Genomic DNA, 15,888 nt, shown 5'->3' on the forward strand with positions numbered 1-15,888 from the left:
TAAGGATTGCCCTCATGAAATCTAGAGTATAGGATATTCCGAAAACTAAAATAACTATTATTCATGCTTGAGAAGATATGGAAGACATTATTAGGCAGTTCTTGTATTGCTATAAAGAAATACCTGAGGCAGGGTAATTTATAAGAAAAGAGGTTTAATTGGCTCACGGTTCTGTGGGCTATACAGGAGGCATAGCATCAGGTGTCTGCTCACTTTCTGATGAGGCCTCAGGAAGCTTACATTCATGGTGGAAGGCAAAGGGGGGAGCAGACATATCACATGGTGAAAGCAGGGGCAAGAGAGAAAGTAAGAGAGAGAGAGAGAGACAGAGAGAGGTAGGGGGACGCGCCATACACTTTTAATGACCAGATCTCACAAGAGCTCAGAGCTAGAGCTCACTTATGACCAAGGTGATGGCCCAAACCATTTGTGATCCAAACACCTCCCACCAGGCCCCACCTCCAGTACTGGAAATTTGGGCAAGGACAAATATCCAAACTACACCAGAAGATGAGAACCTTGTTCCAAACTCAGCCCTATCACCCACTAGTTTTGTGACCTTGGGCACGTTGCTCGATTGCTTCAACTTCAGTGTCCTCGATTATAAAATGGAAAATTGATTATATCTACTTCATAAGACATTCATAAGGATTAAATGAGGCAGAACGAGTAAAGCTCTTGGCACAATCACTAGCATAAAACAAGTTCTCAAAAATTATAGCTATTATTATTATCATTCTTTATTATAGGCATGTAGTTAATGTCATGGATTGTACTTTTATGGATATGAACTAGAAGGAATTGTTTTTCCAGGGGCAAATAGTAGTCATTGACATAGAGCTGTTCCACTTTGCTTATGGCTGCAAAGTGTCCAATATCCAACATACCCACTCTGCTTACATTTGGCTTTAACTTTGCATTCAGAGGGATGTGCTCTATAATGTCCTAGCAAACTACTATTGCTGGCTTCCCCACCAACTTGAGTCCCCTGCCAGCTCCATTCCACCCTGATGGCACAATCAGTCCCACATTGTCTCGAAGGTCTGTTGATCCAAATCCTGGTATTAAATGTCAAGCATAATCAAGGCTCTTTGGCTTTCAAGGCTCGGAAATCCTAACTGGCCCAAATAAAAAGTTAAGTTTGTGATAAAGTCATACAATGGGCTTACGAAAGTAGGGTTCAGGCTGGGTGTGGTGGCTCACGCCTGTAATTTCAGCACTTTGGGAGGCTGAGGTGGGCGAATCACGAGGTCAGGAGTTCAAGACCAGCCTGGCAAACATGGTGAAACCCCGTCTCTACTAAAAATACAAAAAAAAAAAAATTAGCTGGGCATGGTGGCAGGCACCTGTAATCCCAGTTACTCAGGAGGCTGAGGCAGGAGAACCGCTTGAACCCAGGAGGTGAAGGTTGCAGTGAGCAGAGATCGCGCCACTGTACTCCACCCAGGTGATAGTGCGAGACTCCATCTCAAAAAATAAAAAAATAAATAAATAAATAAAATAAAGTGAAGTTCAAGTGGACCTTATAGGAACTAGAAAAGTACCAGGTTCTAAGGAGCCCAGTTTCTCAGCTTCTCCATTCCCTTCGCTAGGGGTCCTGCATCTTTCTTCTCTTCCTGCTCTCATTAAAGATGGGATTTTCCTGTTGATTGTTTAACTCACACATAGTAACAGGTGGAAGCCAACTCACTGTGTCTACCATAACCTCCTGCTTTCAAGTCCAACGCTAAGGACTGGACCACTCCTCATATTACTGGGAAGAGGATGATACGCCTTATCCCAGGCAGTGGATTCATTGCTCTGATCCAGTCAACTGTGGAGGGCTGGGTGAGTCATAAAGTTACTTCTCATTCCATAGGGCCTTCAATGGGATAAGTAATGTTAGGTAAGGGGAGAAGGTGGTAACGTGTGTACTACATTTATGTAGACCTTTCCTTCAAGCCTCAGCTCCAGCCACCTCCTCCAAGAAGCCTTCACTCACCACACACACTGATTCACATGCCCTTTCTCGACGTGCCCAGAGCATATTGGTTATACCTCAAGCCTGAATAAGTTCACTAAGGATAAAGTTTCCCCTTTACACTTGGGTCTAGTTCACATTTTCAACATATTATGTGTTTAATAAACACTGAATTGAAACAGCTAATTAGTATAAAATGAATAACAAGCAATTGTGGGGTCAAACACAGGCAAAGTTCAATAGGGATATGAAAAAATATTTCACATAGCTCATCACCAGGGAAATGCAAACCAAAAACCACAATGAGGTATCACTTCACCCAAGTTAGGACAGCTATTATCAAAAACACAAAAAATAATAAATGCTGGTGAGGGTGCAAAGAAAAGGGAACTCTTATACATTGTTGGTGGGAATGTAAACTAGTTCAGTCCTTATGGAGAACAATATGAAGCTTCCTCAAAAAACTAAATGTAGAACTACCATATGATCTAGCAACACACTACTGGATATATATCTAAAGAAAATGAAATCAGTATGTCGAAGAGACATCTGCAATAAACCCCATGTTTATTGCAGCACTATTCACAATAGCTAAGATGCGGAATCAACCTCACTGTTCATCAACAGGTGAATGAATAAAGAAAATGTGGTACATATACACAGTGGAATACTATTCAGCCATAAAAAGAATGAAATCCTGTCATTCCCAGCAACTTAGATGAGCCTGGAGGACATTATGCTAAGTGAAATAAGTCAAGAACAGAAAGATAAACATTGCATGTTGTCACTCACGTGTGGAAGATATAAAGTTGATCTCACAGAAGAGAAGAGTAAGAGTGGTCACTAGAGCCTGGGAAGGATGGAGGGAGCAGAGGATAGAGAGCTATTCATTGAAGGATATAAAATTATCAGCTAGATAGGAGAAATAAGTTCAAATGCTGTATAGCACTGTAGAATGACAATAGTTAACAATAATATATTTTCAAATAGCTAGAAGAGAGGAGTTTGAATGTTTCTAATACAAAAAATACTGTGTTTGAGGTCATGGATATGCTAATTACCCTGATTTAATCAATATACATTGTGTATATCAGAACATCATTATGTACCCCATATATACATACGATTATTATATGTCAATTAAAAAATAACTTAAAAAAGTAAAATTGATTAGATAGATGAGAGGTAGACTAGATATTTTTAAGGATGTTCAAATTAAATTAATTTTTAATTTAATTTAAGGAACTGAACTGCCTTTTATAAACCCTAAATATATATGCATTATATATATAATAAATAAGTATGTGTGTGTGTGTATATATATATATATATATGCCTACATACATATATATTTCAACTTTAGGAAAGTAAATAAAGTTAGTGATGATAAGAACAAATAATTTCTATGAATTAAAATTGTCCCATTGGGAATATAAGACCGGTTCAACATTAAAAATTCAGTCAGTGTAATTTACTATAACATGCTTAAGAAGAAAAAAAATGCTCATCATCACTGGCCATCAGAGAAATGCAAATCAAAACCACAATGAGTTACCATCTCACACCAGTTAGAATGGCGATCATTAAAAAGTCAGGAAACAACAGGTGCTGGAGAGAATGTGGAGAAATAGGTACACTTTTACACTGTTGATGGGACTGTAAACTAGTTCAACCATTGTGGAAGTCAGTGTGGCGATTCCTCAGGAATCTAGAACTAGAAATACCATTTGACCCAGCCATCCCATTACTGGGTAGATACCCAAAGGATTATAAATCATGCTGCTATAAAGACACATGCACACGTATGTTTATTGTGGCACTATTCACAATAGCAAAGACTTGGAACCAACCCAAATGTCCAACAACAATAGACTGGATTAAGAAAATGTGGCACAAATACACCATGGAATACTATGCAGCCATAAAAAATGATGAGTTCATGTCCTTTGTAGGGACATGGATAAAGCTGGGACATTCTCAGCAAACTATCGCAAGGACAAAAAACCATATACCGCATGTTCTCACTCATCGGTGGGAATTGAACCATGAGAACACATGGACACAGGAAGGGGAACATCACATACCCGGGCCTGTTGTGGGGTGGGGGGAGGGGGGAGGGATAGCATTAGGAGATATACCTAATTTTTTTTTTTTTTTTTGAGACGGAGTCTCGCTCTGTCGCCCAGGTTGGAGTGCTGTGGCGCGATCTCGGCTCACTGCAAGCTCTGCCTCCCGGGTTCACGCCATTCTCCTGCCTCAGCCTCCTGAGTACAAGCCTCCTGAGTACAGGCTGGACTACAGGCGCCCGCTGAGTACAGGCGGGACTACAGGCACCCGCCACCACGCCTGGCTAATTTTTTGTATTTTTAGTAGAGACGGGGTTTCACCATGTTAGCCAGGATGGTCTCGATCTCCTGACCTCGTGATCCACCCACCTCGGCCTCCCAAAGTGCTGGGATTACAGGCGTGAGCCACCACACCCGGCCGAGATATACCTAATGTTAAATGACAAGTTAATGGGTGTAGCGCACCAACATGGCACATGTATACATATGTAACAAACCTGCACGTTGTGCACATGTACCCTAAAACTTAAAGTATATAAAAAAAAAGTCACAGTTTATATCCATTGTAACTGTGATGTATTCAGGAAAAGAAAAAAAGTTAATGCTAGTATAAATGAACAACAACAACAAAAATACACATTCTTCAATCACTTTACTGTGCCTAAAAATAGATGTACAATTTCAATTGCAGTTTCATTTTAAAGTGTTTCAACTTATATTATCTACTATTCTTTGTCATAAGGTAGTTCTTGCTCAAGGTGTTTCTTGGCATTATAGATAACAAATGAAGTCACTTAAAAGTTTCAAATTTTCTTTGTTTTAACTTAATGTTATTTTGTATTTCAATAAGTTCTTGTAGCTGTGGTTTCAAAAATTATTACAAGGGCTTTGAATTTACTTTTATTTGGAGCATCAGCCCTGCAGTAGGAAGCAAGCAGCTTGATAGCTATTGCTCTGGGGATGCATCATGTCATAATGCTAACCACGTGGCCTACCTAAATAGCACTGAGTGTCAGCCTCCTTGTTCATAAAATGCTAACAATCATGTGTACTGTACCTGTCTCACAGAGCAGTAGTCTGAAACAAAATAAATAAAAGAGTTTTTAAAACAAGTAGTGCTGGTCAATCGTGGAGATTTTGGTAATAATGGTAGCGACAGAGCTGGTGTTCAAGTAGAAATTCTACTTCAAATGGTAACCGGCATCATAAGATCAACCAGAATCTACTGTAGAAAAAAAAGATGCTACTTACAGAGCCCTCAATTATGGTGCTACAATACTACTTGTTGTAACATAATTTAGTAGCTTTGCCACCATGATTTTTTTTGCATGGATTTTTTTTTCCTTGTTCATGTTCTGTTTCACACTTGACTGTTTTATAGGTCGTTATTTTACTGGTAGGCATGAGGAGAGTGGTATATTAAAATAGAAATCCTGTGTTAAAAAAAAAAAGAAGAAGAAAAGTCACCTCAATGGGGGTTCCAGAAACATGGCAAACTGAGAATAGACGTTTACCTGATGAAGAGTTTAACTATCAGAAGTATACCTGATAAAAAGCATCCATTTATATCAGTAGAGAGCGTAAGCTTAATGAGGAAAAACTGAATAATTTCTCTTATCGTGGGTAAGGCAAAAATGTTCTCCTACCACTCCTATTCAACATCATACTGGGAGCATTAGACAGTGTAATAAGCCATATTAAAACTTCTAAAAAATTCTATAAAATTACCCTGAGAACTATTAAGTGAATTTTGGAAAAGTCACAGAATACAAGGATAATATACAAAAATAAATGTATATGGCAGTGGTGAAAAAATGGAAATCTAAAATTTTTAGTTAAACTTTATGTATAATAACACCAAAACACAACAATACTTAGGTATAAGAAAATCTGAAAATGTGTAGGATTTCTATGCTAAAAACTACAAAACACCAATTAAATAAATCAAAGAAGATCTAAATAAATGGAGATACAAACTGCATTTGAGGCACAGAAGAGTCGGTACCGTTATGATGTCAATCTTCCCAAACTGAACAATTGGTTAAATGCAATCCCAGGCAAAATCCCATTAGATTTTCTTGTAAATATCACCAGCAATTATAAAATGTATATAGAAAGTCAAAGGAATTAGAATCGAGAAAATAATTTCTGACAAAGCACTTGTATCCAGAATACATAAAGAACTCTCAAAACTCAACAAGAAAACATCAAACAAACAAAAAAAATTTTGAGAATGGGCAAAATATTTGTACATACACTTCACCAAAGAAGACATACAGCTGGAAAATGATGAGCATTTCTTCATGTGTTTTTTTGGCTGCATAAATGTCTTCTTTTGAGAAGTGTCTGTTCATGTCCTTCACCCACTTTTTGATGAGGTTGTTTGTTTTTTTCTCATAAATTTGTTTGAGTTCATTGTAGATTCTGGATATTAGCCCTTTGTCAGATGAGTAGGTTGCGAAAATTTTCTCCCATTTTGTAGGTTGCCTGTTCACTCTGATGGTAGTTTCTTTTGCTGTGCAGAAGCTCTTTAGTTTAATTAGATCCCATTTGTCAATTTTGGCTTTTGTTGCCATTGCTTTTGGTGTTTGAGACTTGAAGTCCTTGCCCATGCCTATGTCCTGAATGGTATTGCCTAGGTTTTCTTCTAGGGTTTTTAGGGTTTTAGGTCTAACATGTAAGTCTTTAATCCATCTTGAATTAATTTTTGTATAAGGTGTAAGGAAGGGATCCAGTTTCAGCTTTCTACATATGGTTAGCCAGTTTTCCCAGCACCATTTATTAAATAGGGAATCCTTTCCCCATTTCTTGTTTTTGTCAGTTTGTCAAAGATCAGATAGTTGTAGATATGAGGCATTATTTCTGAGGGCTCTGTTCTGTTCCATTGATCTATGTCTCTGTTGTGGTACCAGTACCATGCTGTTTTAGTTACTGTAGCCTTGTAGTATAGTTTGAAGTCAGGTAGCGTGATGCCTCCAGGTTTGTTCTTTTGGCAAAAAACATATGCAAAAACGCTCATCATCACTGGCCATCAGAGAAATGCAAATCAAAACCACAATGAGATACCATCTCACACCAGTTAGAATGGCCGTCATTGAAAGGTCAGGAAACAACAGGTGCTGGAGAGGATGTGGAGAAATAGGAACACTTTTACACTGTCAGTGGGACTGTAAACTAGTTCAACCATTGTGGAAGTCAGTGTGGTGATTCCTCAGGGATCTAGAACTAGAAATACCATTTGACCCAGCCACTGGGTATATAAACCAAAGGACTATAAATCATGCTGCTATAAAGACACATGCACATGTATGTTTATTGCAGCACTATTCACAATAGCAAAGACTTGGAACCAACCCAAATGTCCAACAACGATAGACTGGATTAAGAAAATGTGGCACATATACACCATGGAATACTATGCAACCATAAAAATGATGAGTTCATGTCCTTTGTAGGGACATGGATGAAGCTGGAAACCATCATTCTCAGCAAACTGTCCCAAGGACAAAAAAAACAAACACCACATGTTCTCATTCATAGGTGGGAATTAAACAATGAGAACACATGGACACAGGAAGGGGGACATCACATACCGGGGCCTGTTGTGGGGTGGGGGGAGGGGGGAGGGACAGGATTAGGAGATATACCTAATGCTAAATGATGAGTTAATGGGTGCAGCAAACCAACATGGCACATGGATACATATGTAACAAACCTGCACATTGTGCACATGTACCCTAAAACCTAAAGCATAATAATAAAAAAATAAAAATAAATAAAAAAAAAAAGGAAAATGAGCACATAAACAGATGCTCAAAATTATGAGCCATCAGGGAAATGCAAATTAAAACAACAATGAAATACACATTTCACTAAAAAAAAAAAAAAAAAAAAACAAAAAACACTGACAATACCAAACGCTGACAAAGATTTAGAGCAAACGAAATTCTCTTACACTACCGGTGGGAATGCAAAATGGTAGAGCAATAGTAAAAAACAGTTTGGCAGTTTCTTACAAAGCTACACTTACACTTACGATATGACCCACTTATTCCAGTCTTCAATATTTACCCTAGCCAAGTGGAAACTTACTTTTACACAAACACCTGGGCACAAGTGTTTATTGAAACTTTATTTATAATTACTGCTGATTGGAAAAATCCAAATGTCCTTAAATCAAGGAAAAGATTATGGATAGAAAATGAATGTTTTCCATGCATACAGTGGAATACTATGCAGCAGTAAAAATGAATGAGCTGTTGATTCATGCAGTGACGTGAATAAATCTTAAATGTACTTTGCTCAGTGAAAGAAGCATGACGCCAAAGGCTAAATAGCCTGTGATTTATTATGCATGATATTCTGGTAAAGGCAAAACTACTGTGGTGGTTGCCAGGATTTGGTGAGGGGTGAGCAAACTGGCCACATAGGGGCATCAAAAAGGCAACGTTCGGGTGAGAGATTGTTCTATATGGAAATGTAGTGATCATTACATGACTACGTGTCGATCAAAACCCTTAGGATTGAACACCAGAAAGAGTGAATTTTACTCCAGGTAAAAAATTTTTTAAAAATTTTCCTATTGGTCAAGAAATAAAAAGGTTATAAAAAATTATATAAGTAAATAACTTGTATTATGTAAATGTATAATTCAGATAGGGTCAGTGTGTGAGGTCAGTATTGCTGAGAGCATCATAATTGATCAGTGTTTAAATTTTATCAGAAAAAGTAAATACGGCAAATATAAAGAGAAAAATTGATAGGAATAATATGTGACTGCAATTTTCTTCAAAAATAAGACTGTGAGAATGTATGCAGTGTAGCAAAAACAAAATTAGTCTGGATTGACTCATTTGGACACATATCACTGGTAGATAGATTTAAATGAAAAATTCCTAATCTTTCACTTCAGCTAATTCATAAAATTGTGAGGATAGTCTACTGCACATTTCAGGAACATATTAGCCAAGAGTTTGGTCATTGTTATAGAAATGTGCACTGATTGAGACATTTTTGGCCCTACTGATAACACAAGGCATCCTTAAAAAGAATTTGTGAATGCTTTGAACTGTACCCAGCTGGTTTCTGCAGAACAGAGCGTTCTCCACCTGCTAGTAACCTCAGGAGGTTACTACAGTGTTTTGCTTTATAGATTATCAGTCTGTTGTACTACCATTAGGGTTGACAAGGGTAATATCCCACCGTGGTTTCTTTTTTCTGACCTCCAGAGATTACAAAATGACATTCAGCAGATTCTAGGTATTTGGAACATGCTGGTACTGTTAACCATTATTTTCTTTTTCAGTTGCAAAGCTAACTGGGTAAAAATTCCAAAAACTCTACCCAGGTCCTATAAAGCAGTAATATAAAAATGTGCTTCTTTTTTTCCATCTAATGTTCTTCTCCTCTTTAATGGGGAAACTATCCTGTGCACTATTTCTCTATTTATAGCCCAGACAATTCAACTCCAGGCGGTTGGTTCTATTAAAAGATAAACAAACTCCTAAGAAACCCCCACTGGTTTGTAAATGGCCAGTTGTGCTGACATGACAGGCTGCAGGTAACTGAGCCCATGTGGGGATGTTGGTCATTTGCTACTGAGCTTGGACCACACAGCGTCTTTGGCCAAAGAGCAGCTGGTGATATCAGCAATTTTTTCTGTTAACAAAAAGTCAAAACCAATGGCCATATAAACAGGTTACAAATATTGGTTGGGTTTTTATCTAATATACCAAACTCCAAAATACCATCTTTACTTCCATTGCCTAATCGGCTCATTGGTCTTTGAGGATCATTTAGAGGATTTTGTTGAAAAGACTTGCCTTTGAAAATGTGACTTGGTCCAGTTGGAACAGCTTCAGGCATCTCAGCCTCACATGCCTCCCTCTCTTATTGCATCTTTCCCCAGTCTCGCCTGACCACTGGGGCAAGATCTTGTACGTTCTTACTTAAATAAAGAGGATAAAGAATGGCAGCTCCTCTCTCAGGAGTGGATTTCTGCATGCCCTTTTTCCATTTCCCATTCTAACCCATGGTTTGCTTGGATCTTCATATCACCCAGTTAATAAACTCACATTGGATCTTCTTGACTGCTGATTAATTAAAAACACTACTATACTAGCTGGCTACTCCTTTGGTCACAAGTCCGTTCTTCCCAATTGTATGTTGACTGCCTCTCATCCAAGGCTTTAAGTATCAAGAATGTCTACTGGCATGCTAACATCTTTCCAAGATATGGCTCAATCCAGTGCACAATTATTGTTCATAAGGGAAAGAGAGAAACTTCCTTGAAAAAGCAAACAAGGAAGATAAGCAGACAGTTACAATATAGTTGGTGTGTCTGGATATGGCACTGAAACAATCCTTTGTGATACTGAGAACATTTTTAGACATAAAAGGGAGAAGTAATTTATGGTAGCAGATGAAGGTGACAAAGTATTTTAGGGTCAAAACACGGAGGAATTTACAGGATGGTGGGAGTCCCTGAAAGTTTATGGCACAAAACCAGCGCCTTCAGATTTCTTTTTATATAAGAGTGTACTTTGGTAGCAGTACGAAGGCTGGATTTGAGACAGAGATGACTCTGGACAATAAAACCAGCTACTGGGTTGCTATCATAATTCAGGAAAGAGGATATACCAAGAGCAGTGGGTGCAGAAAGAAGTATCTGCAAGATTTTAAGAAGCATTTAAAATAAAATCCTAGGTTCTCAGCACCTAAAACAGTCTATGTAAGAAATAGAAACACGGACTTGGAACAACTTTTAATAATGAAAATCCCAGAATATTGTCTTTTCACTTTTGCTTAATAATTAAACTTACTTACTGGAGATGACAGAAGACAGTTTAATAACAGTACACAAGCACAGAATGAAAATTAAATGAATACTAATCAATTGTTAAGCTACTATAGCTCATAAGAGGAAGAATTTAGAGTCTAAGATTGAAGATTGGATGAAACTTTAGGAACTTTTAATCATCAGCATTATTAAGCAGGATATAGTCATGATAGGGGTCATAGCTTCTTATACATCCGGATGTTTAACACTTGGACTTTTCTGAATAGTGAAATGAAAAGGAAATGAATTACATATTTTTAAAGACAAATTTTGTTATTTTTTCATTTTATTTAAATTTATATTTTTACGTAGCATTTCAATTTTTATATGTAATTGTATAATAATAATTTTATTGTTCATTTTCCAGAGTGTTAGTTTATTGATTTACAATCCTGTGTTCCATGTTAAGTCCGTGTTGTCCTGATATCTGTCTCTGCTGGTTCAAGGGAGTAGCCAGACACAACTTCTAAAAAATAGACAAACACACAAAAGTAAAACCATAAACTTTTATAGCTGGAGGAGCTTTCATGGGATAAGCTATGGCATTAAGAGTCAACATGTGATATTCATCATCTTCCTCCTCTACTACTCATTCCAGTTCGCTCCAACCTTCAGCTCTGCTCCTGTTGGTCTAGGTTACCTGTCTGGCAAGATGACCTGGACTTTTATTTTTGAGGAACCTGATCCCCTGGCCATCATGTGCTTCTTGGCTGTGGTTGTTTCAACTGACCACTCACAGATGTCACCAGGCATGAAAGCATCTGGAGGTGTTCCAGTAACTGTCATGGATTCTGGACTTTCTTCTCTCTGCCCCATACTATAGGAGTGACCCTCTATCTTTGTGATAATCAGCATCAATTCCTCCTGTCAATATAGTAATTCTTTTTTTTTGTCCCTCTACTACTGGCATGAGGACCCCAAATCACCCTGTGGTAATTGACTTAGGTTTACTGGAATCCTTTTTGTGTCCTCTGAAGGAAGTATACCCCTCCCATCAGGAACTAGGATCTCTAATCCAGAAACACCTAGAGTTGCGTGAATGGCAAGCACAGTCTCCAAGTGACTTGATTAGAATTAATAGAGAGAGGATCAACTTCTGTTTCCTTCCTTGGTTCCCAGATGCAGGTTTTGAACTGTCAGTGACACAGCACCATATAACAGCATCTTGTGTGATAGCACTCCATCTCACAGGGTATCCTCTCCATACTGTGGCTTAGCTTTGCCCTTAAGAAGATACCTTTATTGCTCTATTAGGGTGTCAGCTTCCGGTGAGTCATTTATGGGAAGACCAGGGGAATCCACAGTCATATTTCCACTGCCCTACCTCCTCTGGTGTACAGTGGATGTCTTGAGCTGTCTGACAGTGTGGCTCAGTCACTGCAGTCAGGGGAGACAAAGCCATACTTAAGATATGGATCATTCTCAATAAGGATGAATCATAGAAAGGTTGATGGTGTCTAATGTTAGCAGCTTGTCACCAAGTGCCCAGATGGTCTCCTTGAAGGATTGTAGGGGCAGGACTTTCAGCAGCAATGGCAGCTAGAATAAGCTCGGTGAGATGCAGTTGATGGCAATTAGGCTATCCATGCTTCCATCCCTGCCAGCATGACTCCTCTGTTTATGGACAAACAAACGGGCCGTGAGAGCAGAGGCACCTAAATGAGACATCTTGTTCACCTGGTTTCCAGCCTCTTCTTGGGAATAGGTGTTATTTGGTGGCCACTGACATGCAATACAGTGTTCTGCACACTTTGTGTTCATGTCATAGGTCCATCCACATACCTCTCCTCAGCTCTCCTCTCCAAGCCACTCACCACTCCCTGGAGTCCATGTGTATTCCTACCTCGGACAACTTCTCCCTCCAAACAAAACACATGATCAGACGTGCTACTCAAAGCACTGCTACTGAGAAGATTTATCCTAATCACCATATTTCAAGGGCACCCCTGATAGGTCATTAGTGCAATAGCAGCTATTTATTCCCTTGCATTAACAAACAAGCTCACCTGCCTATCAGCTGGCAATGGTGTAAAGTGAGGTAAGGCATTAATGTGACATCAGATGTGGAATCTGAGCCGCTTGTTTCTGTAACTTATGTGTACTCTCAGGACCTGCTTGGAACCAATTCTGAATGAATCATTTCCACTGCATAGCGGATCACTATTGTGCCTACTTCACCTTATGACTTAGGGTTATGCCAATACCAGCTCATGATGAATCACTCAGGTGCCATCATCGATTCATGTTGCCTGGTTGAGTCTTCATTATCTCTTAGGGGCCTGTAGCATGTCAGTAGTTGCCTGTTAAATTACATGGCCGGGGCAGGCCTGGTGGCTCACACCTGTAATCCCAGCACTTTGGGAGGCCAAGGCAGGCAGATCACGAGGTCAGGAGTTCGAGACTGGCCTGGCCAACATAGTGAAACCCCCCCCCCACTAAAAATGTAAAAATTAGCCGGGAATGGTGGCGGGCATCTGTAGTCCAGCTACTCGGGAGGCTGAAGCAGGCGAATCACTTGAACCTGGGAGGCAGCGGAGGTTGCAGTGAGTCGAGATCATGCCATTGCACTCCAACCTGGGTGACAGAGCAAGACTCCATCTCAAAAAAAAAAAAGTATATGGGCCAGCTTCAGAATCCTGTAGTTCTCTACCACCACTCCCCTACCTAGATTTTTATCTACTGTATTGGTCAAAATTGTCGAGAACAAATAGTGTGGATGGATGGATGGATAGATGAACAGACAAATAAAAGATAGATAAGAGGAGAAATAGATTTTAAGGAACTGACACACAAAGGCAATGGTGGGCCTGGCAAGTCAAAATGTGTAGGGCAGCTCCAAAATTCAAGTAGAATTTCTATGTTGCAGTATTAAGGCAGAATTTCCTCTTCCTCAGGAAGCCCAGTTTTTGTTCTTAAGGTGTTCAGTTGATTGGATGAGGCCTTGTCAAATTATGGGAAGTAATATGTCTTACTTCAAGTCAACTAATTGTAAATGTGGAAATTTAATACAGAAAATACATTCACATCAACATTTAGACTAGTGTTTGACCAAACAACTGAACACCATACCCTCGCCAAACTGACATAAAATTAATCATGAGATCCACTATTTATAGCTATAAAACCTTCGCATTTATCAGGCTACATAATCTATGCAGAAGAACTCTTACGTCTTCCATCAAAGTTCTCCCTAGGATAGTCTGCTAAGTAGCCTTACGGAAGGACTGGGGAAGTTATGTTGTACTCTGTATGCTTTCTGTCACATATCAGGGCTCTTCCTTTGGGGCATCAGATTCTCATTCAACAGAAGGGCTCTGGGTTTGAGAATTTGCTCAGGTCTAGAATCAGAGGAAGAGCTCATGATTGTCAAACTGTAACAGTTGATATCTGCCTTCTGCTTCCTTGTCCTTGATTTCTTGTTTCTGTTATGAAATCAAGTCGTGCCTTTGCTGCTGGTCCACCAGTCTCACACCTTGGAACACTGTGGTCAGTTAGCCATCACCGCAGAGCTTTGTGAGTCAAGACCCCAGGAGCCATTCTGGCTTTGCTGCGTGTGACAGTAAATATGTCCATCTAGCTTCAGGTGGCGAAAGGCTGTCACTTGGCCATGAATATTTTAGAATCTTCTCATCCAAATGACATCTATGGATGCCCAGTTTCAAAGGACATCTAGGGATCTCCCAGTATCAAACCTGACTCCCAAAGGACAGTCACCCCCGAGCTCTCTCCATATATAAAATAAGATTGAAGATGAAAAGAAGTATGTCACTTGTTAATATGACAAAGGTACGATTTAAACACCTGGCTGAGTATGGAGAAAATGATTAATTGGCTATTATAAAGTGAGTTGGGAGTGCTTCTAATCTATGTCTGGAAAGGCTCCTAAGATATTCCTCTCCCCTGAAACCAGGAAGAAGTTACTGCTTACTGTCTCCCCTCATTTGCTAGCTGAAGGATCACATTTTCTTTCCCAAGTAGCATCTAACTGGTAGCACATACAGTGATAAAAATTGGTTAGGTATGGAGTGTGAAGGCAATTTTAATACTGAATTTATTTAGTCCGGAACATTTCTTTTTGTACATGTAAGTGTAACTTAAACAAATCAATTCCGACTGATTAAACTCACTTTACATGGATAATGTACCGTGGACACTCTTTCTACTCGGGTGCTTTCCCCAAAGATCACAGGAAGAGCATTTAGATGTTCCTTTTGCCTGTCACCCTGAAACACACAAAATCCAACAGATCCAAAAGGAAACATTGCATTAAATTAATTCAGCTTCGAGTTCAAAGGCTCATCATGTATGATAAACAAAACCAAAGGAAATGATAAGATGCAGTGTCACATTTCATTTACTATCTAAATCCACTCACAACAAGGTAATATTTAATTCACCAGAGGCTTGCTATCTGCTCATATGGCATAGCCCCTTAGGGAAAGAAAAAAACTCCAAGAACCTGGAGTTGGCAAATATAACGTGAAGTTATGAATGATTTAGAGCAGCGGTTCTCAACCTTGGCTGAACTTTATAATCACCTGGGGAGCTAGTAAAATCCCCAGTTCTCTGGCCTCACCTGAGACTAATTAATTCAGAATTTCTGGGGTGAAGACCCAGGCATCAATATTTCTTTAAAGCTCCCCAGGTAATTCTCCTGCACGAGCAAGGTTGAGATCCTCTGATTTAGAGAGTGGTTCTCACAGGGTTGGTAGCCTTCAATGCAGCTGGAGGGCTTGTTTAAGCTCAGATTACTGGATCCCATCCCTAGAATTGTGGCATGAGTAGGTCTGTAAATTGTATTTTAAACAAGTTCTCAGGTGATGTTCTTGCTGCTGGTCCAGGGACCACACTTAGAGAACAATGATTTTAGAAGAATCCAGTAAACGTCAGAGAGGAAGTAAATCCTGAGGGACTGCCATTGATGTGGTCATGTAAGAAAGATAAAAAATGCTTCTCAGCAATTCTACAGGAAAACACAACAAAGCTAATCATCTATATATGAGTTATCTAGAAAGATAAGCTCG

At 39.2% G+C, this 15,888-nt stretch overlaps 1 long non-coding RNA gene across 1 annotated transcript in view; it reads right to left on the reverse strand.

Annotated features, from left to right (window-relative positions):
- Positions 1-11,243: 11,243 nt before the first annotated feature.
- The window catches only part of LOC116469763 (uncharacterized), a 74,751-nt gene continuing 70,106 nt past the window's right edge, over positions 11,244-15,888 (reverse strand). Inside the window, exon 3 of the long non-coding RNA XR_004248342.2 lies at positions 11,244-11,330. This is a non-coding gene — a long non-coding RNA (uncharacterized LOC116469763). The remainder of the gene's footprint in view (positions 11,331-15,888) is intronic.

This window comes from Hylobates moloch, unplaced genomic scaffold, assembly GCF_009828535.3.
Source record: "Hylobates moloch isolate HMO894 unplaced genomic scaffold, HMol_V3 SCAFFOLD_2, whole genome shotgun sequence".
Classification (NCBI taxonomy): domain Eukaryota; kingdom Metazoa; phylum Chordata; class Mammalia; order Primates; family Hylobatidae; genus Hylobates; species Hylobates moloch.